This window comes from Eumetopias jubatus, unplaced genomic scaffold (assembly GCF_037043125.1).
Source record: "Eumetopias jubatus isolate StellerSeaLion01/CBP00866 unplaced genomic scaffold, mEumJub1_p1.0 scaffold_16, whole genome shotgun sequence".
NCBI classification, from domain to species: Eukaryota; Metazoa; Chordata; class Mammalia; order Carnivora; family Otariidae; genus Eumetopias; species Eumetopias jubatus.
The window spans coordinates 7737447-7764199 of record NW_028274822.1 but is presented as its reverse complement, the minus strand read 5'-3'; the positions used below and the strand labels follow the sequence as shown (position 1 = coordinate 7764199).

General features: G+C 40.0%; 1 long non-coding RNA gene and 1 pseudogene across 1 annotated transcript; both read left to right on the top strand.

The window, feature by feature from the left end:
- The first annotated feature begins 502 nt into the window (after positions 1-502).
- LOC148162245 (uncharacterized) lies at positions 503-26009 on the top strand. The gene is made up of 4 exons (XR_015766945.1): positions 503-569; positions 5172-5307; positions 14112-14279; positions 24282-26009. It is a non-coding gene; the product is annotated as an uncharacterized LOC148162245 (long non-coding RNA).
- On the top strand, positions 7376-8530 carry LOC114208830 (RNA-binding motif, single-stranded-interacting protein 2 pseudogene; annotated as a pseudogene).
- Positions 26010-26753: the final 744 nt, after the last annotated feature.

The window sequence follows — 26753 nt, the reverse complement described above, 5'->3', positions numbered from 1 at the left end:
CACCCCCGTTCGTTACTAAAATCACTTACTTTATCTGTAAAATGTACCGGCAAAGGCAAGCAGTGTCCTCGGATACTGAAGTTCGGTGTAAACAGGCAAGTCACAAAAGGAAAGGGGGTCGGGGAGGAAATAAGCGAACAGAAGAGAAAAAAGGGGGCTGTAGAAGCAAAAAAAAAAATGGGGGGCAGGGTAAGGGTATGAATTAGTATTTGAATGCCCCCATAGTTGGCTTTTGCGCTGAACAAACAAGAAAAAAATTTCTAAGCAGTGCTAAGAGCAACAACAAAATTAAATTTGTAAAATGATTTGCATTTTAGAGAACATTTTCTCTCACGGATGTTTTCAGTTTCCCTTGGAAAGGGATGTCAAGGCAGGTATAACATCCATTCCTATTTTGCAGTAAAAGGAAGCGTAAAATCAGAGAAGTTCCTCACCCACAGTCATACCAACTAGTTAAGTAGCCGACTGAGGGCCTGACCTTCATTTTTCTTTTAACATTCGTAGGACCTTGCTGCTTCTGCGAGGTGCGTAGGCTAGAAAGTGGTGATGTTTGAGCTGGATCTTGAAGGGTAAGTAGGAGTTTGTCTGCCAGGCAAAGAAATGGGGTAAGGGAATTCCTGCCAGAGAAAACAGTGCATGCAAAGCAAAGATGCCGAATGGGTCTGTCAAGGTCAGGGAAAGAGCCATTCTATGCGGCCAAATTACCCCTGGGAGGAAGAAAGGGAAGTGAAGGGGCTGCTAGCATGCTAGTTATTCTCCACTTGCCCCTCTGTGGTGAAGAGGAGACAGCAGGAGGAAATTGGAGAGTGGGAAGAAAAAGAAGTGTGGATATTTAACCAATGTTCCACTAGCCCATACCTAAGCCTCACTGGCCGAGTCGGTATCGGGCTGCATTTCTCAAGGCTCAGGGAAGAGAAGAGCTCCTGATAGAGACTGTGCCAAATGGACCAAAAAGTGGAAACAGTTGTACCAGCTGAGAAGTTTCTGTAGTTACTGAAGCATGAAGGCTGTAGTTGTGGATTTGAAGTATCAGGATCAAAATACACGTGATGGTACAAACGAGTAATGGAAATAACTTTTCAAAGATAATTGTAAGATGAAAGTCTTAGATGTTGAGACACTGAGGATGTCAGTGGGGAAGGGATGATAATACCGTGGGAGAAAAATAAATTACAGTTGACTCTTGATCAACATGGGTTTGAACTGCCCGGGTCCACTGATGCACAAATTTTTTTCAATAAATATACTATAGTATGACTGCACTATAGATGTGTTTTCTCTTCCTTATGATTTTCTTAACATTTTCTTTTCTGTAGGTTGCTATATTGTACAAATACAGTGTGTACTACATATAACATACAAAATATGTGTTAATCGACTATCTGTTACCGGTAGGGTTCATGTCAACAGTGGACGATCGGTAGTTACGTTTTTGGGGAATCGAAAGTCAGACGTGGATTTTTGACAGCACAAGGCTCAATGCCCCCAAACCCTGTTGTTCAGGGGTCAACTATAATTTAAAACAAGTATGTTGCGAGCAAAAAGGGGGGCCAAAAATGAAATGGTCCCTTTTTTTAATGAGATATGATGGGCACATAACATTATATCAGCTTCAGGTGTACGGCATGATTTGATATTTGTACACACTGCGAAATGACCAACCACAGTATGTCTAGTAGCCATCCATGAAAAATGGTTTTATGTTGCTTTTATTTTCTAATTTTTATTGTTATTGTTGAGCATATATTGTTTTTATAATTAGAAAAAAATCATTAAGTCCTGCTTATTACATTCAAAGCAATTGTGTATCACTTTTCTATTAGACTAAGTATTGATTTGCCAATTTTTCCTTGAAGAATCAATCTTCAACTTATTAATTCTGCTAAAAAGAATAGTCATACTCTAATGTATTTACTGTACTTTTTTTTTATTATCGGTAACTTTCTCGTTCCTTCCTTAGGTTTGTTTTACAGTTCCTTTTCTCACTTCTTGAGCTAGAGGTTTTGTTGTTTGTCTTCATTCTTTCTTTCAGTTATAGAGAATTCCATGAACCCACATCTAAGAAAAGTTTTAACCATGTATCATGAATTTAGATTTATAATGTTCTAACTATGGTTAGAACTCTCAACCATTCTGAAACTATTTTGATACTTTCAATTTCACCCAAGATCTATTTAGGAGGAGGTTTTTAATCATCAAGTCTGTCCTGCATATCTTTTAGTTATTAATTTTCTATTACTACATCCCAACCAGCAACGGGGGCTTTTAATCATTTTGAACTTCAATGTAGGTTTTTTTAAATGATGCCCCCCCAAGTACTTGAAAAAAAACGGGCAATAGATATCTGTGTAGATGTATGGAGAACTGTATGTATGTATATTTGTAATTTTCTACTTGTACTTACAGTAGTTTTTGTTATATTTCTTTAAATGCTAACTTATAATAAAAACATGTTGAATTTTACCTGATGGTAAATGATAGTCATTCAGGCAGCAGTGTATGTATGGATCGGGAACAGAATGAAGAGTAGAGACCTTATATGTTGGGATCTGCTTATCAAAAAACCATGCAACATTATAGAGAAAAACATGTGGCTCCAGGAGCACAGGTCAAATTCTAATTATTGAACTCCGCTTAATTTTCAACCATCCTTCGACCTTTCAGTCATACCCACAAAATCGCTGGCCTTGCCTCAGTCTGCTATACTGGATCCTTTGGCTTAGATGAAGATATTTATATCAAAAGTCACAGGAAATAGTCAGTGACTCTCCTAAGAACTCATACTACTATCTGTGGTGATTTATTCTAGGAGAAAAAGAAATGCTTTATTTTTTTTTTTTCTCCTGGAAAAGTCGTGCAATTTTTCCCTTCCTCATAACTTGAACATGAATTCTAATACTTGGGGTTATATCCAGTAGGTCTGTCAGTTGGGATCATATGCATTTCCTACCCTTTATTTCTGTTACTTGACTAACTTAAAATCTCTGCCTCATAGTTATATAAACTAAGCAAACTATTACATAGACTACAAACCTTGGAGCCAGACATAGGTTTAAAACCAAGTTTGCAACCTTCTTAATTGCATAATTATGGGTAAGGTAATTAACTTTCTTGGTTGCAAATGACAAAAATTTCACTCAAAGGAGTAAGCAAAAATGAGATTTATTACCTCGCTCTAGAAAAGGATCTGGCCTCAGAGACTCAACAAATATTAATATTCTTTTTCTCAACATCTTAGCCTTGCTTCCCTCAAGTGTGTTTGTCCCATTCTTTTGTATAAGCAGGATTCTCCCAAAATATATAGGGCAAGAGAGGAGTATGGTCCAGACTTCCATCTTCCCATATAGTGACCCAAGAAGAAAGAAGAAACCTTTCTGCCAACATCCAGATATAAAATCCATCGTGGGAAACCCCTTCAGGATAGTCATTATGAGATTGCCTGATCCCAAGTTACTTACTTACCCCCTGAAGTGCAGGGCAGGGTATTACAATTGTACTGGAGTTAGAAGTAGTTGGGCAGAAGACTTCCAGTAAGGAAAGGGGTGGGATGAACAGAAAATGGGGGGAAAGAATATTGGGAAGGGGGAAAAACCCTGATGCCTCTCTAACCCCTAATCCTCAGCCTCTACAAGTAGAAATTGGGGTTAAAGATAGAACGCGCTGGTAGGACATGTGTGAGGACCAAAGGAGATAAATCAAGGAAAGCACTTACCCCAAGACCTCCATAATAGGTAGTTGCTACAAATAATAGCGATTTTAGTGGCTGTCAAACTTGAGGATGCCTCTTTGCCACATTGAACGTTTGGTGTCCCCCTCTCCCCAAAATTCATATGTTAAAATATAATCCCCATTGTGATGATACTAGGAGGTGGGACTTTTGAGAAGTTACTAGGTCATAAAGGGGAAGCCTCATGAATGGGACTCATGCTTTTTTAAAAGATGTTCCAAATAGGTCCCTCCCCTCTCTGCCATGTGAAGACACAGAAAAAAGAGTTATCTATGAACCAGGAAGCTGGTCCCCACCAGATGCTGAAATTTGTTAGCCCTTTGATCTTGGGCTTTCCGGCCTCTAGAGCGGTGAGAAATAAATTTCTGTTGTTTATAAGCCATCCCCATCCAGTCTATGGTATTTTGTTATAGTAGCCTGAATGGACTGAAATAATTGTCTCTCTAGGGAGCAAATGCAATGTTATAGCCTATGTCAGTACTACCTGCAAGTATAACCACAAGGTAGCTCTGTTCAGCAGAAAGAGCTCAGAGGAACCTGGCCCAAGAAGCGGTCTTTCTTTCTTTCTTTCTTTCTTTTTTTTTTTTTTTTTTTTATTTGACAGAGAAAGAGAACGTGAGAGAGGGAACACAAGCAGGGGAAGTGAGAGAGGGAGAAGCAGGCTTCCCACCAAGCAGGGAGCCCAATGCGGGGCTCGATCCCAGGACTCTGGGATCATGACCTGACCTGAAGGCAGACGCTTAACGACTGAGCCACCCAGGTGCCCCAAAAAGCAGTCTTTCTGCTTATTGTGGGAGACCTCACAGGCAGAGGTGCTCAAGACCTTCCAGCTATTGATGCAGCCAAACCCAGGCACAATTTCCCGGAGAAAGGGAGTTCTCTGACCTTCTTTTCCTCATTTTTCAGAGGAAAGAAATTATTGGCCCAAAGGGAGAAATCCTTTTACAAGCCACCTTTACATGAATTAGGATATTAATTTATTTATCAAAACAACATATATAAAGAGCAAACAAGCAGGATTCATAAACAAAAAGACTCTAACCAATAGATGTGGGTTATTCATGGTTATTCAAGTTATTCATGGTCCCCCAGGGCAGGCAAACATTCTCTGTGTCTTCCAGAAAGTCACCTGGACCCCAGCCTGCCTTACTCAAGAATAAAGATCATGATTCAGGGTGCCTGGGTGGCTTGGTCAGTTGGGCATCAAACTCTTGATTTCAGCTGGGGTCATGATCTTAGGGTGGTGGATTGAGCCCCATGTTGAGCTCTGCATCCTCAGCAGGGAGTCTACTTGAGATCCTCTCTCTCCCTCTGCCCCTCCCCCCACCCCATGCTCATACTCTCTGTCTCTCTCTCAAAATAAATAAATCTTAAAAAAATGTTTTTAAAAAAGATCATGATTCATTAATAATTCTGATCTTTATTTGTTTTTTTTTTTAAGTAGGTGCCACACCCATCGTGGAGCCCAATGTGGGGCTTGAACTCACGACCCTGAGATCAACACCTGAGCTGAGATCAAATGTCAGTTGCTTAACCACCTGAGCCACCCAGGCACCCCAATAATTCTGATCTTTAAGAAGGTAAAATGGTTTTGGCTAAAGGTTTCATCCCCTACTTACGAATTGTCCTAATCATGCTCCATAATTTTGTCCTATGAATTTACATAATATTTAATTTTTAAGGGGATTATCAATTCTAATTCATCTTTCCAATACCAAAATAGAAAAGTAATAAATGCTTTATGCCATTTTAAAGTAGAAGAATTGAAACAAGATATATTCATGTTCCACTTCAAATAGCAAAACAACACGGATTTGAACTCTGCTTTCTTCGCACTATTTAATAAATAGGGGTCTTAATTATAGATGTGCAGAAGCAGACAAGGATGTCTGCTATCACCATTGCTATGTGCTGGAAGTATTATTGAGAGTAATTGGCAAGAAAAAGAAATAAAAGACATTCCAGATTTGTAAGGAAACGTAAATCTATTTCTATTTGTAGTTGACATGACCTTACAAGTAGAAAATTCTAAGGAATCCACAAGGAAACTATTAGACCAAAGGAAAGACTTTAGCAGGGTTACAAAATACAAAATCAATATACAAAATCAAATTCTATTTCTCTACACAAGAAATAAACAATCCAAAAATTAAATTTAAAAAATTTAAATAATAACATTAAAAAGAATAAAATACTTGGGAACAAATTTAACATAAATATAAGACATCTACATGGAAAACTACAAAATATCATTGAAAGACATTTTTTTTAAAGATTTTATTTATGGGGCGCCTGGGTGGCTCAGTCATTAAGCGTCTGCCTTCAGCTAAGGTCATGATCCCAGGGTCCTGGGATCGAGCCCCACATCGGGCTCCCTCTCAGTGAGAAGCTTGCTTCTCCCTTTCCCACTCCCCCTGCTTGTGTTCCCTCTCTCGCTGTGTCTCCCTCTGTCAAATAAACAAATAAAATCTTTAAAACTAAAAAAATAAAAAATAAAGATTTTATTTGTTTATTTGACAGAGAGAAAGACAGTGAAAGAGGGAACACAAGCAGGGGGAGTGGAAGAGGGAGAAGCAAGCTTCCCACTGAGCAGGGAGCTCCATGCAGAACTCAATCCCAGGATCCTGGGATCATGAGCTGAGCCTAAGGCAGATGCTTAACCAACTAAGCCACTTAGGAGCCCCACTGAAAGACATTTTAAAAGACCTAAATAAATAGAAAGACATCCTTGTCATTGATTGGAAGATTTTGTATTGTTAAAATGGCAATACTCCCCAAATTGCACTACAGATTTAAAGCAATCTCTTATCAAATACCCAGCTACCTTTCTCATAAAATTAACAAGCTTATCCATATGGAAACAATGTGGATACTACTGGCTTATGTTCATGCGGAAATTAAGGGAACCAGACTGGCCAAAACAATCTCAAAAACGTACAAAATTGAAGGACTTCTTCCCAATTTCAGAACTTATTACAAAGCTACAGTATTCAAGAGTGTGTGGTACTGACATAAGGACAGACATACACACTCACCAATGGAATACAACTGAAAGTCCAGAAATAATCATTCACATTTGTGGTCAGTTGCTTATCAACAAATGTGCCACAACAATTTAACAAGGAAAGAATATTTTTTTCGACAAATGGGACAACTGGATATCCACATGCAAAAGAATCAGTTTGGATCCATACCTCGCACCATCACAAAATGAATTTAAAATGGATCAAGGTCCTAAATGCAAGCACTTAAAACTATAAAATTCTTGGGAAAAAAATAGGCATAAATTTTCATGAGTGTAAATTAGGCAGTGTTTTCTTAGACATGGCAGCAAAAACACAAGCAAAAATTTAAAAAGGTAAATTGGACATCATCACAATTTAAAATTTTGTGCTTCTAAGGTTACGATCAAGAAAGTGAAAAGTGAAGCCAGGAGTAGGAGAAAACATTTGCAAACCATATATCTAATAAATATCCTTTATCCAAAATATGTTAAAAAACAACAACAAAAATCTTTACAACTCAACAATAAAAAGACAACCCAATTTAAAAATGGGCAAAAAATCTGAATAGACAGTTCTTCAAAGAAGATATCTAAATGGCCAATAAACACATGAAAAGGCTCAGCCACCTTACATTCAAGAGAAAATGCTGCTCTCAGTGGTTTCCAGGCCTGGGATTTCGACTTTCAGCTATAACAAAAACAAGAAGCTGTACATGTCATTGCCTCAGCAGATGGCATCACCTAGTCCAAGCAACAGTACCCCTAGCAGCAGCAGTGGGAGCAATGGAAATGACCAGCTAAACAAAACCAACCTCTATATCCAGGGGTTGCAACCAGGCACTTACTGACCAGGACCCTGTCAAATTGTACCAGTCTTACAGCAGGATTGTCTCCACCGAGGTGATACTGGACAAGAGCACAAACAAATGCAGAGGCTATGGTTTTGTGGACTTTGACAGTCCTTCAGCAGCACAGAAAGATATAACAGCACTGAAAGCCATTGGCATACAGGCACAGATGACAAAGCAACAGGAGCGGGACCCCACAAATTTATACCTATCAAACCTTCCACTAGCAATGGTTAAGCAAGAACTGGAGGGGATGCTGCAGCCCTTTGGCCAAGTTATCTCCACTCAAATCCTCTGAGACACCGGTGGAACCAGCAGAGGGTTGGCTTTGCAAGAATGGAGTCCACAGAAAAGTGTGAAGCCATCATCACCCACTTTAATGGAAAAAATATTAAGGCACCTGCTGGAGTACCAGCTCCATCTGATCCCTTGCTTTGCAAATTTGCTGATGATGGTCCAAAGAAATGACAGAACCAAGGAAAATCTGTGCAAAATGGATGGGCCTGGCCAAGGAATGCAGATATGGGTGGTATAGTCTTGACCTATGACCCCACCACAGCTCTTCAGAATGGGTTTTCCCCAGCTCCTTATAATATATCACCCCCAGCAGGATGCTTGCTTGGTCTGCACTCTCCCCACGTCTTCTATCTCCTGTGTCTTTGGATCACAGAATGACTCAGACATCTCCTCTACAAGCACCTAACCCATCCTAGATGCACCACCAATCATACCTCATGCAGCCTTCAGCTTCAGTTCTGCCACCAGAGATGGATCATGCCATTTCTCTCCAGCCTGCCTCCATGATGGGACCTCTTACCCAGCAGGTGGGCCACCTCTTCCTCAGCAGCAATGACACTTATCAGGCCTATGGCTGCCACTACACAAGGAGCTCACATCTCCCATGATATCCCCCGTGCCTTCTCCCAGGACCCGAACCCGCAGTATCTCTGAGGTATGCCTATACAAATAAATTATTGGAGATGCTGATGCTCCCAGACTCCGGAGGGCTAACCAGGAATACACACCATCCATGGGCCCTGCTCAGGACTAACACTTGGTCATCATTTTTCACAGGACTGGGCATGGAAAAAGAAATCTCTGCACTCCTGCCCTCTGCTTGTTCCTCCATTCCTGAGGGAGCATAGGGGAACTGTCACTTTTTGTGTGTGCTGCATTCAAGGAGATCAAAAGAACTTCCTTTGCCAAGAAAGTTTTATATTTTATTCTTAACTGCAACATACTCTTTCCATACCCCCCAAAAACAGAAACAAAAACACATGATAAGGTCTGGAACATCATTAGTTACCAAGGAAATGCAAGTCAAAAAACCAAAATGAGATACGTTTTCACCCTCTCCAGGTTGGCTCTAATCAAAAATAGGAAATAGCACTGTTGGCCAGGATGTGGGGAAATTGGAACCCTCACACTCCGCTGCTGGGGGTATAAAATGGTGCAGCCACTGTGGAAAACAGTCTGTCAGTTCCTCAAAAAATTAAACATAGAATTAACATATGACCTAGCAATTCTGCTCCTGGATATATACCCCAAAGGACTGAAAGAGCCAAAGTTCCTCAAAAAGGTAAACATAGAGTTACTATGTGACCCGGCAATTCTTCTAGGTACATGCCCCCAAGATGAAAATATGTACCCACAACTTGTACGTGAATGTTCATAGCAGCCTCCTTCGTAAGAGCTGAAAGGTAGAGGCAACCCAAATGTCCATAATTCATTAGTGGATAGACATGAGTGTGTGGAATGGATAAATCATATCTATACAATGCAACATTATGTAGCTAAAAAAAGGTAAGAAATACTGATACACCCTATAACATGGATGAACCTTGAAAACATTATGCCAAGTGAAAGAAGCCAGACACAGAAGACCACATACTACATGATCTCATGTATATGAAATATCTAGAACAGGCACATCTACGGAAGCAAAATCATTTAGTGTTTACTTAGATTTGGTGGTCGTTGGGGGAACAGAGCAGTAATAGCTAAGAGGTGAGGGGTTTCTCATTGAGATGATGAAAATGTTCTAAAATTACCTGTGGTGACAGTTGCACATATCTGTAAGTATATTAAAATCCATTGAAATATACACTTTAAATTTGTGAATTACATGGCACAGGAATTATATTTCAATAAGGTGTTGCAAAAAGAAAAACAATAAGACATTAAGTTGAAAACAAGAATTTATTTTATATTTAATAAAATTACTCAGTAGTTTCTATTTTCACATGTTTTTATAAAATTGCTAAGTAACTTACCTTCTTTGTTCAACATTACATCATTGTCATTGGGCCAATAGATAGACCTCTGTTAATTCTGCTCTTTTTATTTATTTTTTTAAAGATTTTTTAAAAAAATGTATTTATTTGAAAGAGGGAGAGCGCGCGTGCACTAGAGAGAGAGAGCAGGAGTAGGGATGGGGCAATGGAGGGGGAGGGGAAAGGGTGGGATGGGGCAGACTCCCCACTGAGCAGGGAGCCAGCTGTGGCCTCAATCCTGGGACTCCCGGATCAAGTCCTGAACCAAAAGCAGACGCTTAACCAACTGAGCACCCAGGCGCCCCAGTTTTGCTCTTTTTAATACTTGCATAGTATTCAATATTGCATGCTTGAATGTACCACTATTTTGCCATCCTCTTTATCAAAGGATGTTGGTGTTGTTTCTAGTGTTTTGCTTTTACAAACAATGCTTTATTTATTTTATAAAGAACTTAATTTGTAAAGACAGCAAGATAGTTTGGTAAGGAGAATCACGGTGTCCTTTCCTGAGAATCTGAGAGCAGTATTTTACATGTATTTCGTGACATTTAGATTCAGCCTTCTACAGTGACAGATAAGATGAACCTTTGAGCTTCATTCCCAGATACCTACATTATTCAGCAAAATGTTTCCACCCCCACCCCCTACTACCTTCCCATTGGGGTAACTGTTCACTCTGTCATTTAACCACTCAAAAATGTTCCCTTTGGTAAAATGAGGTAAGTATATACTTCCATTTGCACACTGTGAGATTTAATTAGCTAATGATGGAGAAGTCCTTGGGTGAAGAGTGCAGTGGAAGTTCAAAGTAATATTGTTATATGTTTAGATATATTTTCAATATGTAAAGTCATATAACCTTGTTATTACAGTCAGATATATGATTCTGGGCAAGCGTTACTTCCAGGGAGAAAACATAAAAGCCAACTGTTTAGAGATCTAGCACAAAGACATATTTTTCTGTGATCTCCAGGTGATGCCCACATTTGCAACCTCTCTCAACTCAACTTTAATGATAACGGCCTCCATTTGTGCCCCGCTGAATGTAATCTATTTCATTGAAGTTCCGAAAATGACCCTGACTTTCAGCCCTGCCTTGGCCAGTGGTACAGCTGTGCTGAATGTGTCTTGGATCTGTAAATAAAATACTGATTCTAGTCACTTCTGCAGAATGTATTTTGATACTGCAGATTTTTTCAGTGCTGGCTCAATTAAGTTGGGTATCTCTAAGGGAAAGTAGGATATCAGGTAAGGCAAAAAGGCAGAACATGGCTAACATTGGTAATTTCTTTAAAAAAGTGCTTTGAGCCCTCCTAATTTGTGAAGGTAACCTTGCACAGCAATCAGATAGATTAAACACTGTCATTTTGACTGAAACAAAGACAAAAGCCTTGGAACTCTAAAGAACATCTTATCATACATCAGGTCTCTACAATCAATACACTCTTTACTGGTAGTATTTTAGGACACCTGAGATGGTCTAGGACAGACTGGGTCTCAAAGGGACTTTGGCTGACCACTAAAGATTTCTCCATCTTTGCTTTTCAATGGGAATTTGGCCCATGTTATCTGCTTAATAAACATTCTGATTGAAAAATGAATGTACTTGGGGCGCCTGGGTAGCTCAGTCGTTAAGCATCTGCCTTCAGCTCAGGTCATGATCCCAGGGTCCTGGGATGGAGCCCCACATCGGGCTCCCTGCTCTGCGGGAGGCCTGCTTCTCCCTCTCCCACTTCCCCTGCTTGTGTTCCTTCTCTCGCTGTGTCTCTCTCTGTCAAATAAATAAATAAAATCTTTAAAAAAAAAGATAAATGAATGTACTTTCCCAGATGAAGCTTAAGATCATTGTACTCGTAGTTTCTGATCATAATTTGTTCATCATAAGTGTTTCCCCCTTGGGGAATTCATATGCTTCGTGTTTTGTTCTGATGTGTACCTAGTAGGCAGACTAAGAGCTTTCCAAAGATGTCCACAGCCTAATCCCTGGAACCTATGATTCTCTTACTTTCATGGCAAAGGAGAATTAAGGTTGCTGATGGAATTAAGGTTGCTAATCAGCCGAGTTTAAAATAGCGAGATTGGGGCACCTGGGTGGCTCAGTCGGTTAAGCGTCTGCCTTCGGCTCAGGTCATGATCCCAGGGTCCTGGGATCGAGTCCCACATCGGGCTCCCTGCTCGGCAGGGAGTCTGCTTCTCCCTCTCCCTCTGCTTGTGAACCCTCTCTCTCTCTCTCTCTCTCTCTTAAAAAAATAAATAAGAGAAATCTTTAAAAAATAATAAAATAGTGAGAGTATCCTAGATTTTCTGAGTGAGTTCAGTGTAATCACAAGGTTAAAAAACAAAAGGTAAAGGTAAAAAAAAGAAAAAAGGAGGTCACGGTGAGGCATGTGAGAGTCACTTGCTGTGACTGGCTTTGAAGACAGAGGAAGGGGCCGAGCAATGCTGCCAGCTCCAGAAGCCAGAAAAGGCAAGAAACGGGTTTTCCCTAGAATCTGCAGAGAGGACACAACCCTGCAGACACCTTGATTTTAGCCCAGCCCTTGTCAGACTTCGGCTCTGCGAAACTGTAAAATAATGAATTTTTGTTGTTTCAGGCCAGCAGGTCTGTGGTCATTACAGCAGCACACAGAAAATGAAGTTCCCTTTTTTCTTGTTGACTCACTAGAGTTCCTTGTACATTCTAGATCCTGACCCATGTTCTACTTTTCCATATTAAAAGTTTCTCCTTACCTCCTAATCTGTCATTTTTTCTATGGTGTCCTTCATTCAGTACAAATCCTTACTTAATTTTTGTTAAGTCAAATCTCTCATTTTTTTCTTTCACGGATTGTATTTTTCAGTATTTTATTTAAATCCCTTTCTCTCGGGGCACCTGGGTGGCTCAGTCAGTTAAGCGTCCGACTCTTGATTTCAGCTCAGGTCATGATCTCAGGGTCATGAGATCGAGCCCTGCGTTGGGCTCCGCACTTAGCAAGGAGTCTGCTTGAGATTCTCTCTCTCCCTCTCTCCCTCTGGCCCCACCCAAATAAATAAATAAAATCTTAAAGCCCTTTCTCTCCCTCAAGTTCCAAAGACATTTTCTTTTCCTTCTTTTGTTAGCGTTATGGCTTAACCTTTTCCATTTGGGTTCCTAGTTCACAGAGAACCTTATCTTTCATGTGGTGTAAAGTAGCTCTCTATTGGTTAGGATACTGGCTCAGCTACTTTAATGGGGTCCAAACCATCTGTGGCTTAAGAAAGATGGAAATTTATTTCTCTCTCACTAAAGGTCAAGCTGTCAGCGGGCAATCCAGATGTGTAGGACCTCAACATGTACCTTCCATTTCAGAGTCCAAGCAGCTGTTTTATCTCAAAAGACAGGGAATGTTTTCGTTCTCACTTGCTTTCTGATAAATGTATCCAAAGATAGAATCTCACATTATGTTCTGCTAAAGCGGAAGATTATAAGACCATCTAAAGATTTGTCTCCAAGTTTTTTGGCTTTAAGTGCCTTCACTGTCATTTATTCCTGACTATCTTATAACTTGCTGGGAGAGTTCTACTAACACTTGGCAGATTTAGCAGTTTATCCTGTTTTTCATTATACTGCCTGTCCTAGAATCATCTATGAAATTTTTGCGTTTGGGTTTCAATGTTGTGTCATGGTGTAATTTTTTGGAAGAAATTAATTTATTAATCAATGATCCAAATATCCGTTAAAATTTAATTGATACCATGAAATGGGTTACCGGAGTTTCAATTTGGGAAGATGGAAAGTTCTGGAGCTGGTTAGTGTGATGATTGGACAACAATGTGAATGTGCTTATGCCACTGAGCTATACACTTAAAAATCATTAACTTGGTAAACTTTATTTAATGTATATTTTGCCATAATTTAAAACATAAATTTAGAAAAAGAGAAGTTTGAAAAGCGAGAAGAAATGGCCAATGATAGGGTCCTGTAATGTCTCATCACAGTTTCATGATTTTGTTCAAAGGTGACCCTTTACAGTTAGGTAATAAACAGGTGACAACATCACACAGAAATGAGGCATGAGGGGACAGATCAGGGCAGAGGACATCCAAGTCATGCCAGGAACCTGGATGGGGAGGTTGGAATTGCAGAATATAAGATTTCAAAATGAATTTAGAGATTGTGCTTGGGGTTTTATTTGTTGGCTCCTTTGTGTTTTATTTTAACCCAGTGGCCATGGGTTTCCAGGGTGCCAGGCCCTCCCGAGCTTTTTCAAAAAAAATTTTTTTTTTTTAAATTCTCACAGGTGTACTATTCTAAGGAGAAAGTCCATGGCTTTCATCGGATCCCAAAGCATTCTCTCAACCCACAGAAACTAAAGAAATGGATCCAGTCCACGCTCACCTTTCTCAGTTGAGGAAACTGACACTAGAAGAAACATGGCTTCAAGCCCAAGGTCCCAGAGATAGTTACGGTAGGTCCTGTTTCTCCTTTTCACAGAGGATTTTGAGTTTCAGGTGACTTCCCCCTTGATAGTCTTTCCATTTTTAAGAGAGGGCTGCTTGGGGTGGGGGGATGGGTTAGCCTGGTGATGGGTATTAAAGAGGGCACGTTCTGCGTGGAGCACTGGGTGTCATGCACAAACAATGAATCATGGAACACTACATCAAGAACTAATGATGTATGGTGATTAACAACAATAAAAATTATTAAAAAAAAAAGAGGGCTGCTTGGAACTCGCTGTCCTCTGAACTCGCTGTCCTCCCCCAGCACAGTTGCCTCTGCTGGTCCTGCCTTCACTGATTCCAGTGGGAGTCCTTTGCCGAGGGAGGGACGAAGGCGACCAGGGTAGAAGCAGAGGAAGGGTACTGTATCTGCTGGAAGCCCTGGGGGCCTGGGGGGCAGGTGCTGACTAACTTTTTGGATGTCCTTGGGTTTAAATGACTCCCCTGAGAAGGTGACAGGAACTAGAACCATTATACTCATATCACAGAAGGATCTAGCTGCAGGGCTGGGCACAGCACAGTCCGGCTTCCCCAGGGAGGATGGAGAGTGATTCGTAGCAGGATCTGCCCAGAACAAAAGGAGAAGGAAGAAATTTGGGCTTAGCACAATGACTACAAAGACCAAACAGGCAGTCTGGTAAAGCATCAAGCCAGCCAAAGAAATGTAAGCCCTCTTCTTGGCGGGAACTAGCTATGTGTGAGTAATAAGATCCTTTCTCAGGGAAGCAGGTGCTTTGTAGACAACTGGTCTTAATGAGCACACATCAATAGGTTTGGCTGAAAACCTCCCAATACCAGAGAATAGAACAGTTAAATCAAATAATGAAGGTGCCGTAACGGTGCAGTAAATGGAGGCACGCTACCCGGAAACTGCGCTCTTCTATTAAGTCTCAAAATTGTTGTGCCAGGTGACACAGTGCTCAAAAGAAGTGTTAGTGAAATTAATAGATTAGAATTACCAACTAATTAAACTGTGGGGCACAGTCTTTCTAGTATGCAGCAGTAGTCAGCAGCAGAACCTATTCCACGTAGCTAGGGAGAAATGGCTCTCATGGAAGAAGGAGGGTAGCAGCTCAAACAGCCTCCCGTATGCTCCCATACTCTCCACAGTATCAGCTCAGAGGATCCACTCAGTAATGGGGAGAGACATGTTTTACAAATGTGGAAGAGTCCAGCAATTGCTCCTTTTCCTATACGCAACTATAAATCTGTGTCTTTCAGCCAATGTGGACAGCACATATAAGAGATGCTGGTTTGTTTTTTCTTATATCCATGAAATGAACCTCAGAAAGTCTGAGGCACAAGAATTAGACTGTCCTGACAATCACCCGGATGCTGCAGCCAGAATTTGAATGATTACCCAGTGAGAAATAAAAATTGTTTTCCTATGCTGTCAAACATACAGTTTTGGGCAATTATAATTTTTTTAATCATATACTGACTATTGAGCTATCTAAGGACTAGCTATAATAACGTATAGCATGAATAAATTGCAATAGGGAATTAAAAAGAAATTAAAATCTATATGGCAAAAAAACTGGTAAGTAGAGGGGCACCTGGGTGGCTCAGTCAGTTGAGCATCTAGCTCCTGATCCCAGGGCTCTGGGATAGAGCCCCATGTCTGACTCCCTGCTCAGCAGGAAGTCTGCTTCTCCCTCTGCCCTTCCCCGCCCAACTCGTGCTCTCTCTCTCTCTCTCTCTCTCACTCTCTCTCCCAAATAAATGAATAAAATCTTTGAAAAAATCATTTAAATAAAAAACTGATAAGTAGAATATAGATATGATTAACATCTAAACGTCATATAAATGAATGTTACACAAGCTGCTTAGCATGAGAAATTGCAAAAAATCTGCGATTAACTCATGTTAATTTGACATCAAATGCAACAGTTTTATTTTTAGCACTGTAAGAATAAACATGTAATTAGCTCTCAAAGAGGATGTATCATAAATAGTCCAGTCTGGCTATTTTAACCACCCAAATAATTCAAGGTTATTGGATTTTTTTAAATTATATATTCAGAGTTTTCACCATAAAAGTAATCATTGTCATTAAAGACGTTTGAAATTACAAAAAGGTAGAAAAAGAGAAAAATTACATTTTACTTTTACTTTAGGATTTGTATATACAGGTTTCTTTGCTTATTTGGGGCACATAGTCACAGTTTTATAATGCAAATGATTTGGTGTTCTTATTTTTTTCCTTAAATAAAAATCATCTTCCGATGCTATTATACCCTACTTACAACAATAACTTCTATTATTATACATACCATACTTTCTAAATTGTATTTTAATAGATGTACAACATTCCATTAATTGTTTATTATTTATAATAGCATCAAAAAATACTTAGGAATCAATTTAATAAAATAAATGTAAGACTTGTACACTGAAAATTACAAAATACAATTGAAAAAATATTTTTTAAGACCTAGGTAAATGGGAAGACATCCTGTGTCATGCACCGGAAGACTCAGTATCATTAAGATGGCAATACTCCCAAATTGATCTATAGATGCAATGTAGTCCCTCACGAAATTCCAACTGCCCTTTCCACAGGAATGGACAAGGTTGATCCTAAAGTTCACTGAACAGAGAGGCTCAATTAAGATGTTGAATCAGATGGTTTATTAATTAATTCAAAACCCAGGGCTCCTGCGTGGCTCAGTTATTAAGCATCTGCCTTTGGCTCAGGTCATGATCCCAGGGTCCTGGGATCGAGCCGCGCATGGGGCTCCCTGCTCAGCCAGGAGCCTGCTTCTCCCTCTCCCACTCCCCCTGCTTGTGTTCCCTCTCTAATTGTCTCTCTCTGTGTGTCAAATAAATAAATAAAATCTTAAAAAATAATTAATTCAAAACCCACAGTGAGACACTCTATTGGGGGAGATAGAATAGTTCAACATAGCATAGAGTCCAAGTGAGGTGAAAGATGATCCTCCCTGAATCTTGAATCTTGGGATTCCCTTCTCTCTCTCTCTCCTCTCTCTCTCTCTCCCCCCGCTCCTTCTCCTTCTCCTCCTCCTCCCCCCCTCCCTCTCTTCCTTCGTCCCTCTCCCCACCACCCTCCTCATTCTGTCACAAGTACCGGAGTTGAGGTTGAGAGGTTAAGCCAGAAATGCCTGGGATCAATAATATGCACTACCTCCTTTGGAAAACACAGGAGCAAGTACTTCTGACGTCAGCTATAGCTTGCCAACTAGCCTGCTGAACAGCCATGGTTTTGTCTGCATTTCTTAACCCAAGCACCATGGGGCCAGGATGGGTCCATATGAGTAGCCAACCTAGGGATGATTAGCTGTCAACCGAGAAGTGACAGGATCTGTACCTTATGACTTGGCTGTCTCATATTTTCTTTCCGTAAAGAAATACTTTTGCTTCTTTCATCCTATTTATCATATATGTAATATGTCTTGAATGTTACTAATGTATCATCTATATTTAACATATTTTGTGAATTCTGCTCATGTTGTTCACGCTACTTCTTTATTCATTTTCTATCTTTAACACATCTTATGAGTTTTACCTACCACTCATAAGCTATTAGCTTAGTGTATTAACTTTGCTTAACACTTACGGGTTTCATCCATCCCGTCTGTGGTGGTTAATTTTATGTGTCAACATAACTGGGCTAAAGGATGCCCTGATAGCTGGTAAAACGTTATACCTGGATGTGTCTGCAAGGCTGTCTCTAGAAAAGATTAACATTTGAATCAGTAGACTCAGTAAAAAAAGATCCACCGTCATCAATGAGGTGGCATCATCCAATTCCTTGAGGGCCAGAATAGAAATGAAATGGCATAGAAAAGGTGGAGGAAGAGTGGATTTGCTTTCTCTGGTTAGCTAGGACATCCATCTTCTTCTGCCTCCAGACATCAATACCTGTGCTTCTGATTCTTGGTCTTTCAGACTCAGACTGGGACTTCCACCCCTCATTCTCAGACCTTTGGGTTCAGACTGAATTGCATCGGTGACTTTCCCAGTTCTCCAGCTTGCAGATAGCAGTTCGCAGGACTTCTTGGCCTCCATAACTGCATGAGCCAATCCCTATTGGCTCTCTCTCTGGAAAACCCTTGAGTAATACCCCATTTGTCTCTCTTGTCTTCTGTTACGGAATTAAATATTTCATAAATAAAATAGCAAACTCACATTATAAGGATTGAGAAAAATTACTGGATTTAGTCAATTTTTAGGGTACTTTCATATTCCTCTCTCTTCATAAAATATTATAAATTTTAGCCATTTGACCTTCCAAGCAAATGTGAACCTTTGTAAAGTACTAGCCCTGTTTTTTGACTGATTGTTAGAGTTGGGTTGTTTTCATCCCTTGTCTCCTGACACAACTGTATCAGCCAAGAGAGAATTGACAAGTTATTTTAATATAGACAATTTAACATAAAGGATCAATAACTAGATATAAAGAATTATTAACTATGCTTTGGAGCTCTGAAAAGGTAAAACAGGGAACATTAAACCACCATGGAGGTAACAAGACTTCGGGAAGCAGATGGTCCCTTCCTTTTTGGGGGACTAAAGAGAAGCTTGGAGAAAGAGTCCCACAGAATTGAATCCCAGACCTCTGAGAAGGGGGTGCCCCATGGCACTGGAATCCCAACTTTTGTGAGCCACTGATGCTGGTGTTAAGGTGGTACTTTTTTTTCTTTTTAAGTAAGCTCTATACCCAACGTGGGGCTTGAACTCATGACCCTGAGATCAAGAGTCATGTGCTCTACTGACTGAGCCAGCCAGGCACTCCAAGGTGATACTTTGATTTTAGTTCTTCAAGGGTTAGAAAACCTGCAAAGGGGATTCACCTTCTGCCCCAGAAATCAGCTGGAGTGAGGAAATACTGCTTGGGGGTTGCACACAGCTTCCTGTCAAGGAAGTCCCCAGGAAGGAGAAGCCCTCCTCCCTAGTCCTGCATCCTCCCTCTAGCAGAACCCACAGGGAACCAGTTGGCAAAACAGATATGTGGTGTGCAGAGACCAGCCCCCCGTCACAAAGCCTAGCAGAGAGGGTGGTTTGGAGCGAAGGGCCAATGACTTGGTAACTGGCACAACAACCCTGTCCAATGTAGCTAGATAATTTGTTATGTGTCATTATTACTAAAAAACGGGTGGCAATTCCTTACTGACATCAGAGCTACATATGAGCTGAAGACACAAGGGCCAATTTTTATTTCTACATGTGACAAACTGGTATTCTATTCCAGGTGAAGCCTTAGAGTCGATCCCGAAAGGAGTAACGTACATTTCCTCTTTGAATGGGGGACCTATCCTAAATTATCAGTTAATGGTCAATACTTTATCCTCCTGAGTATTTAATTTATGACCCATGTTTCTTTCAGACTTCAGAAAGGTCTATTTGGTAGTTCGTGCTAGGATATAATGATAAGATATTTCAAAGTGTTAAAACTCTAGTAACTGTCCCCATTTTCTACAGTTCTATAGAGGGTCACTCTGAATTGCCATGTGAATTTTTATCTCTATCCCATTGGGTATAAGTGTGGCCAAAAAATTCTTTCTACTGAAATACTTAAACAATGATTCAAAATAAGCTCCATTCACCTAGAGGTATTATGCTAAGTGAAATAGGTCAGAAAAAGACAAATACCATATGATTTTACTTATGTCTGGAATCTAAAAAGCAAGACGAATGAACAAACAAAACAAAGCAGAAATAGACTCAAAGATACAGAGAACAAACTGGTGGTTGTCAGAGAGGAGAGGGTGGGCTGATGGGTGAAATACGTGAAAATACAAACTTCTAGTTATAAAATAAATAAGTCATGGGGATGAAAAGTATAACATAGGAAATATAGTCAATAATATTGCAATAATTTCATATGGTAACAGATGATGTTATACTGGGGCACCTGGATGGCTCAGTCGGTTAAGCGTCTGATCCTTGATTTCAGCTCAGATCATGATCTCGGGGTCGTGAGATCGAGCCCGGCAACACGACAGGCTCCACGTTCAGCATGGAGTCTGCTTGTCCATCTCCCTCTGCTCCTCTCCCTGCTTGTGCTCTCTCTTTCTCTAAAATAATAAGTAAAATCTTAAAAAAAAAAAAAGAAATACGTATTTAGTCAGATGACCAAAATATATTTCTCAGATATATTTGATCTTCATTCATAGTTACTGAAAATGCCCCAAAGCATAAAGGTGAAATGGGTATCTTATTATTAATGAAGGCAACTTTTGGACCCTACCCAGGTGTGAAGGCTAGTTGCCAGGAGGACCAACCCTGAGATTAGAGGGTTGGAACTTCCAGTCTCATCCCCTGACCTCCAGGGTGGGGAGGGGGCTGGAGATTGAATCAGCCAATGGCTAATAACAATCATGATTCTGCAGTGAAGGCTCTGTAAAGACCCAAGACGACTAGATGTGGAGAGCTTCCAGGCTGGTGAACATTTGGAGAAGTCAGGGAAGCTTCGCACCCATTCCCCATACCTTGCCCTGTGTATCTCTTCATCGGACTGTTGATTCATGTATTTTATCATATCCTTTAAGAAACTGGTAAACTTAAGTGTTTCCCTGAGTCCTGTGAGCTTCTCTAGCAAATGACAAGAACCTAAGGAGAAGGTTGTTACAACCTCAAATCTGAAGCTGGTTGGTCAGAAGCATAAGTAACAGCCTGAGGTTTGAGACTGGCATCTAAAGTGGGGGGAGGTGGGAGGGGGCAGTCTTGTAGGATTGAATCTGATGCTATCTCCAGGTAGGAGTGTCAGAGTTGAGTTGAATTCATGGACATACTGCTGGTGTCCAAGAATTGTTTGGTATTATGTGTGTGGGGGGAACATTCCCACAAAGTTAGAATTGAGTCCAGGAACCCTAAAAGAGATGGCAACTAGATCTATCATGGTGATCATTTTGTAAGGTATATAAATGTTGAGTCACTATGTTATAACTGGAAACGAATATAATATTGTAAGTCAACTATCCTTCAACTAAAAAAATTGTAAGAATTAAGAAGAAAAAAGCAAAAACTAGCTCCATTCAAGGTATATTATAATACTGGTTATGTGTAGTTATTTCCAAAGAGCAAAACTCAGTTTAACTATCAAGGGATTTATACCAATATCCATTAACCACAGATGTACATTTTGAATAGTTTTTGAATATCAGTAGAAATTCAAGACTATATTGAAGTTTTAATAATTAATCAGAAATATGCAATGTTAATGAATCCCAGTATATTCGGTATGACTTGTAATACACAGCAGGGGCATAGAAAAGCACACATCACACTATGTAAATGAGACCATAGAGTTGGGAAAAAACCCAGTACTCGTTGAGGTAACACCTTCCCCATTTTAATTTTAACTGGGTTTGCATCATATTACTGAAAGCAAAGTAAAACTAAACACTAGAATTGGTCACAAAGAAGTGTTAACGGCATACTCTACTTACTAGAAAATGTTTTCAAAGTAATCTTATTAATGATGATATTCTTCAATTTTATATATCTGTTATCTAAAATAATAATTTTAGTGGCCCCTGGGTGGCTCAGTCCTTAAGCGTCCGCCTTTGGGCTCAGGTCATGATCCTGGGTTCCTGGGATCAAGCCCCGCATCGGGCTCCCTGCTCTGCGGGGAGCCTGCTTCTCCCTCTCCCTCTGCCTGCTGCTCCCCCTGCTTGTGCTCGCTCTCTCTCTCTCTCTGTTAAATAAATAAATAAAACCTTTAAAAATAATAAATAAATAAAATAATTTTAAAACTCCTACAGTAATAGAAGAATATGCAAGAATTGTTTACTATAGCAAAAGATACTGTTTTTGTGAAGAATGTAGTTTTAACAATGACACGAGTAGTTTCATTTATCAAAATATTTTTTGAAAGATACATGTCCAGATATTAACCATTTTATATTATATATTTCTCCATTCGTTCAACATTCTTTTTCAAGAAATATAAAAACTAGTTATTGCCCCTGCCCCAGTGGAATTTGGATTCAGTAATTCTAGAATTTTAACTCTATCCATCATGGGCATTCATCCTTTTTCATGCAATCTTGGAACAGTTACTGGCCTGAGAAAGTCCTGATTTGGGATTGAGATGTAATATTTACAAGTTTTGTCACAATGGCAACATCTGGCTTAGTCTCTGCCATCTCACCTTAGTGAGCAAGTGCCTATGATATGTTATCTATTTAAATAACATGTTCAACCACTGTTCATAGAATACACACAGGGTTATAGGAAAGGTTAAAGCACTTTTCCATGTAAGAAAAGCCAAACAAGAATTTCTAGGTCAGATTGTATCCTTGATCGAATTCACCAGATCACAGTCAACAGATAATTGACTTGATGATAAGACAAGCACAGAAAGAAAGAAAAGACTTTTCTTCTGTTTGTATCTATTCGTTTTAATTATTTTTTGGTTATTGTGTTGCTATAGAAAGTTTTAAGAACTTGTTATTGCTAATTAAGTTTTAAAGACATAAACATACACAGTGATTGTGCCAACAGGGGGGAAAGGTTTATTTTGCATACCTTAAAGACTGTACAATCAGAAATTTCTTGCAATTTTTTTTAAAGATTTTATTTATTTATTTGAGAGAGAGAATGAGAGAGAGAGAGAGAGCACATGAGATGGAGGAAGGTCAGAGGGAGAAGCAGACACCCTTCTGAGCAGGGAGCCCGATGCGGGACTCGATCCCGGGACTCCAGGATCATGACCTGAGCCGAAGGCAGTCGCTTAACCAACTGAGCCACCCAGGCGCCCTTCTTGCAATTTTTAGATGACTGATTAATATGCAGGTTGCCAAACCATAACAGCACAGTGAGTAGATAAAACACATTCAGTTCAGGAGTGAGGCACTAGGATTTCCAGATGCTTATGGAATCATTATTAAATTCACAGTAGGACTTTCCATTTTGAAAATGCTTGTTTTTACTAGTAACTGTGACTTAAAGTGACTCTATGTGCCAGGTCCACAATTTAATCTCTAATTAATCTCCACGATTTTATGAGGAGGTTGTTCACACATGAGAATTAGTTAAAAAGCTAATGACATTTGTCTAGGATCACACAACCAGTAAATGACACAGTGTCATTCTTCCCACAGGAGCACCTAAGAGCTGGATTTTCTTAAAACAATTATTTTCCCACAGTTTCAAGGGGCCATTACACAAAGTTAAAACAGTAAAAATCTGGAAGCTCCAGGAGCTAGAGAATCTCTTGGTTCAAAGCCTGATGTTGAGCCTAATGCTGAGAGCCTAAGATGAAAATAACTCATGGCTTTTTATCTGGCATCTCCAGCAGCAGGAGCCCCATTCACCTGTACCTGAAATGCCCTAACAGTATGCAATCCAGCCACACGCTAGAGATCTTTCCACAGATGTTCCCTCTGTGCTGCTTAAATTCCAAAGCTAACCCTCCTATGCCCGATTCCCTCTTTAGCTGTCAACTTAATCTCTGCTAAGGTTTCAGCTGATATTGTGAGGTGCTGGTTATTATTAGCTCACGAGTTCATTCATGCATCCAGAAGGTCCAGAAACTAGATAAGCTTTTGATGCATCTCCAATGTCAACCACTGTACCGGACCCATAGTAGAATGTATTGAATGGATAAATAAAGGAACAAACAGGTGAATGAATGAAAGTTTGTCACAAGGACAAGGGAAAATATTTGGGATTCACTCTCAGTTTAGCATGGCGACCAAGCCTAGAGAGAGAAGCACCATCTCTACTGCACTGTTGCTCTCCATCTCTTCTGGTCGTTTGCTCATTTTTTTCTGCTGGAACTCTAATAAGATGGGGACACTCAATTAGATCAGCATATCTCTTCTAATCAGGGGTGGGCCGGAAAATGCTGAACAACTGCTGGGGGCTGTAGGGAAGGTAGCAAAAAGCATAACAAGACACGGTACAGACTGCTGTAGACACCCAAGACAATTTAAGAGCCTAAAATTGTAGAATTAAAAGATCTTTCTAACTTATCTAATCCAATGCTTTCTCTGTTTTACAAGGAATACCTGAATTCCAGCCAGAAGCATCTCCTTAAGGTTGCAGAGTTGGTGGACCAGAAACCAGATGACACACTCCTCACCCTTTGGGTGATTCCGACACATTGGTCCACGGATACTGCTCATCTTTCCACAGCATATCAAAAAAAGAAAACTAGTGTGTTCACTTTATTATTTTCGCTTATTTAGCACTTCTCTCCCTCATAAATAACATAATATTGAGGTGACTCAATCTCATCACTTTGGAGAACATTCTAATTCCATCCCATCAGGTAGCATGCTTATCATTATTCTTCTAATTAAAGTAAATACTAGGTCAGAGATGAAAATCAATTGCCACGATGGAAAAGGAATCAAAATCTGCCAGTATCTGGTAACACTAGGAGCTAGAGCTTCCTTGACATTAAGTAATCTAAGGATAAGCCCCTCCCCCCACCACCATGATATTTTTCAAGACTCTAAGGCAGTTTTTATGCCTTTACCAGAGAAAGAAAGGGTCAGAATCTACCTATCAAAGTAGCTAGGAGAGTTCCAAAAGTTCTCTTCCCTGGCAGTCATTTACAGATTTAGGAAAGAAACCCAGGTACTCACTTTTGCTTTCTTTGTCAACATTCCTTCTGGTCAAAAGCACATCCAGTTATTCAAAAAGAACAGATTCCTGAAGTCAAGAGATCTGAATTCAAGATCTAGCTCTGCCTTCTCTGGGCTGAGACACTTGACATCTCTGGACCTCCATATCCATCTGTAGAGTGGAAAAGATATGAATATTCCTTACTTTTCAGTATTATGGAAATCAAAAGTGCTGATGCACGAGAAAAAATAAGTAAATACACTGCATTATTATTTGCCAATATGTCTTCCAGAGAGGAAAAGTAATGTGTTTAAAAAAGACTAGCCTTTAGAGAACAAGTCAAGATTGTTTTGTTGATTTTTGGCTTGTGAAATACTCTACTTTCCAATTTTGAGAATTGATTACAGAGAAGAAAGGGAAGATACCATGTACCTGTCTGAACTGAAGATCACCTTTAGATCAGTTCACTCTCCATTTGCCAAATTCAGGCAAATAGTAACTACCTCGGAAGTTTTAAAATTTCACAAAAGTCCTACAAAAATAGACTTATGAGAAATGGCATTGTTTTTAACGATGTGGTCAATTTATTACTTTCTCCACAATTATTATGCTTTTGGGTTTATAAAAGTCAGAGAAAACAGTGAAGAAAATATACATAAGGCTGCATAAATATGTGTAGGCTATGGCTCAGGTTCCTCTGTGATCTCCTCTCCCCTGGACTCATTGTCACTTACGTGAAAGAGCCGAAACCCCTGGATTTCCCCATCTCAGCCACTATAATTCTGTGGCTGTTTGCAGATCAGCTTTTCATGGCTTATTCACATTTCTTCACACAGGGTAATAAGGTTGTGAACGAGTATTATTTTTAATTGAAGAGTTGGCTCTCAAAACAATATTGAATTCAATGGCTATTGAGTATTTGAAGAAGGACAATGATCTTCTCAAAGTTTCAGTCACAATACTCGTTCCATGGAACTAGATTTTCCACTTGGAAGTATGTCTCAGTTTGGGCAGGGGATCCTATTGTGCGAGGGTGTTTATTTTACTGCAGAAAAAGACATCTTTCACTTGGAAAGTGTTCACCTTTTTCCTGAAGCGAGCTGAATTCGGTAACACGTGGTAAAAATAAAGTAAGTTCATTATGTGGAGCTTCAGGTGTACAGATGCTGTCTAATAAGACTTTAATCATTGTGCATTTTAATGGCCTGTCCTTATTTTTTTCCGCTCTGGGACTTACCTGCCCAAATGCCTAGCTGAGAAGTATCCCATCTAAATTTTAATGAATATCAATGCTGACCAGTCTCTGTTTAAAAAAAAAAAAAAAGTTTGTTTTTTTTTTTTTTTTTTACCAAATGGAAGAATTGCATAAACCATGGTGACAAATGCTGTGGGAGGTGCCTTTCCCCATCTGTGTCCCTGCTACCCTTCTTGGGTTGCATTCAGTCATCGGGAGATAAGCCTTCCTCAGTCCTGGGTTGGGGTGGGGATGGAGGCTGAACCTCCACTGGTCACTCCACCAGGGCTTGGTCAAACACCAGCCAGTGACAGGAAAGGAGAGATCTATGGGGGACTCATTATAAAGTAGGAGGCCAGAAGGAATGTGCTCTTCGCTGCTCATCCAGCCTCTGGATACTTTTGTGTGAGCACATGATGTTTATAACTGCTGCAGCTACCCTGTGACCATGGGGAATGGCAGGAGATGGCCCAAAGCTGTGAGGAAGACAGCAGAAAGATGAAATAATTTCCCTCCACGATGTCTTAAGCCTCTGACTTAATGACCCAGGGGAATACCCTCCCTCCAGACCACTTGCTATGGAACTTTCCCCTTAACTTTTGAGCTGAGTGTTCTGTTACTATCAGACAACACTATCACACTGACAATTTATATAACTAACAATCCATTA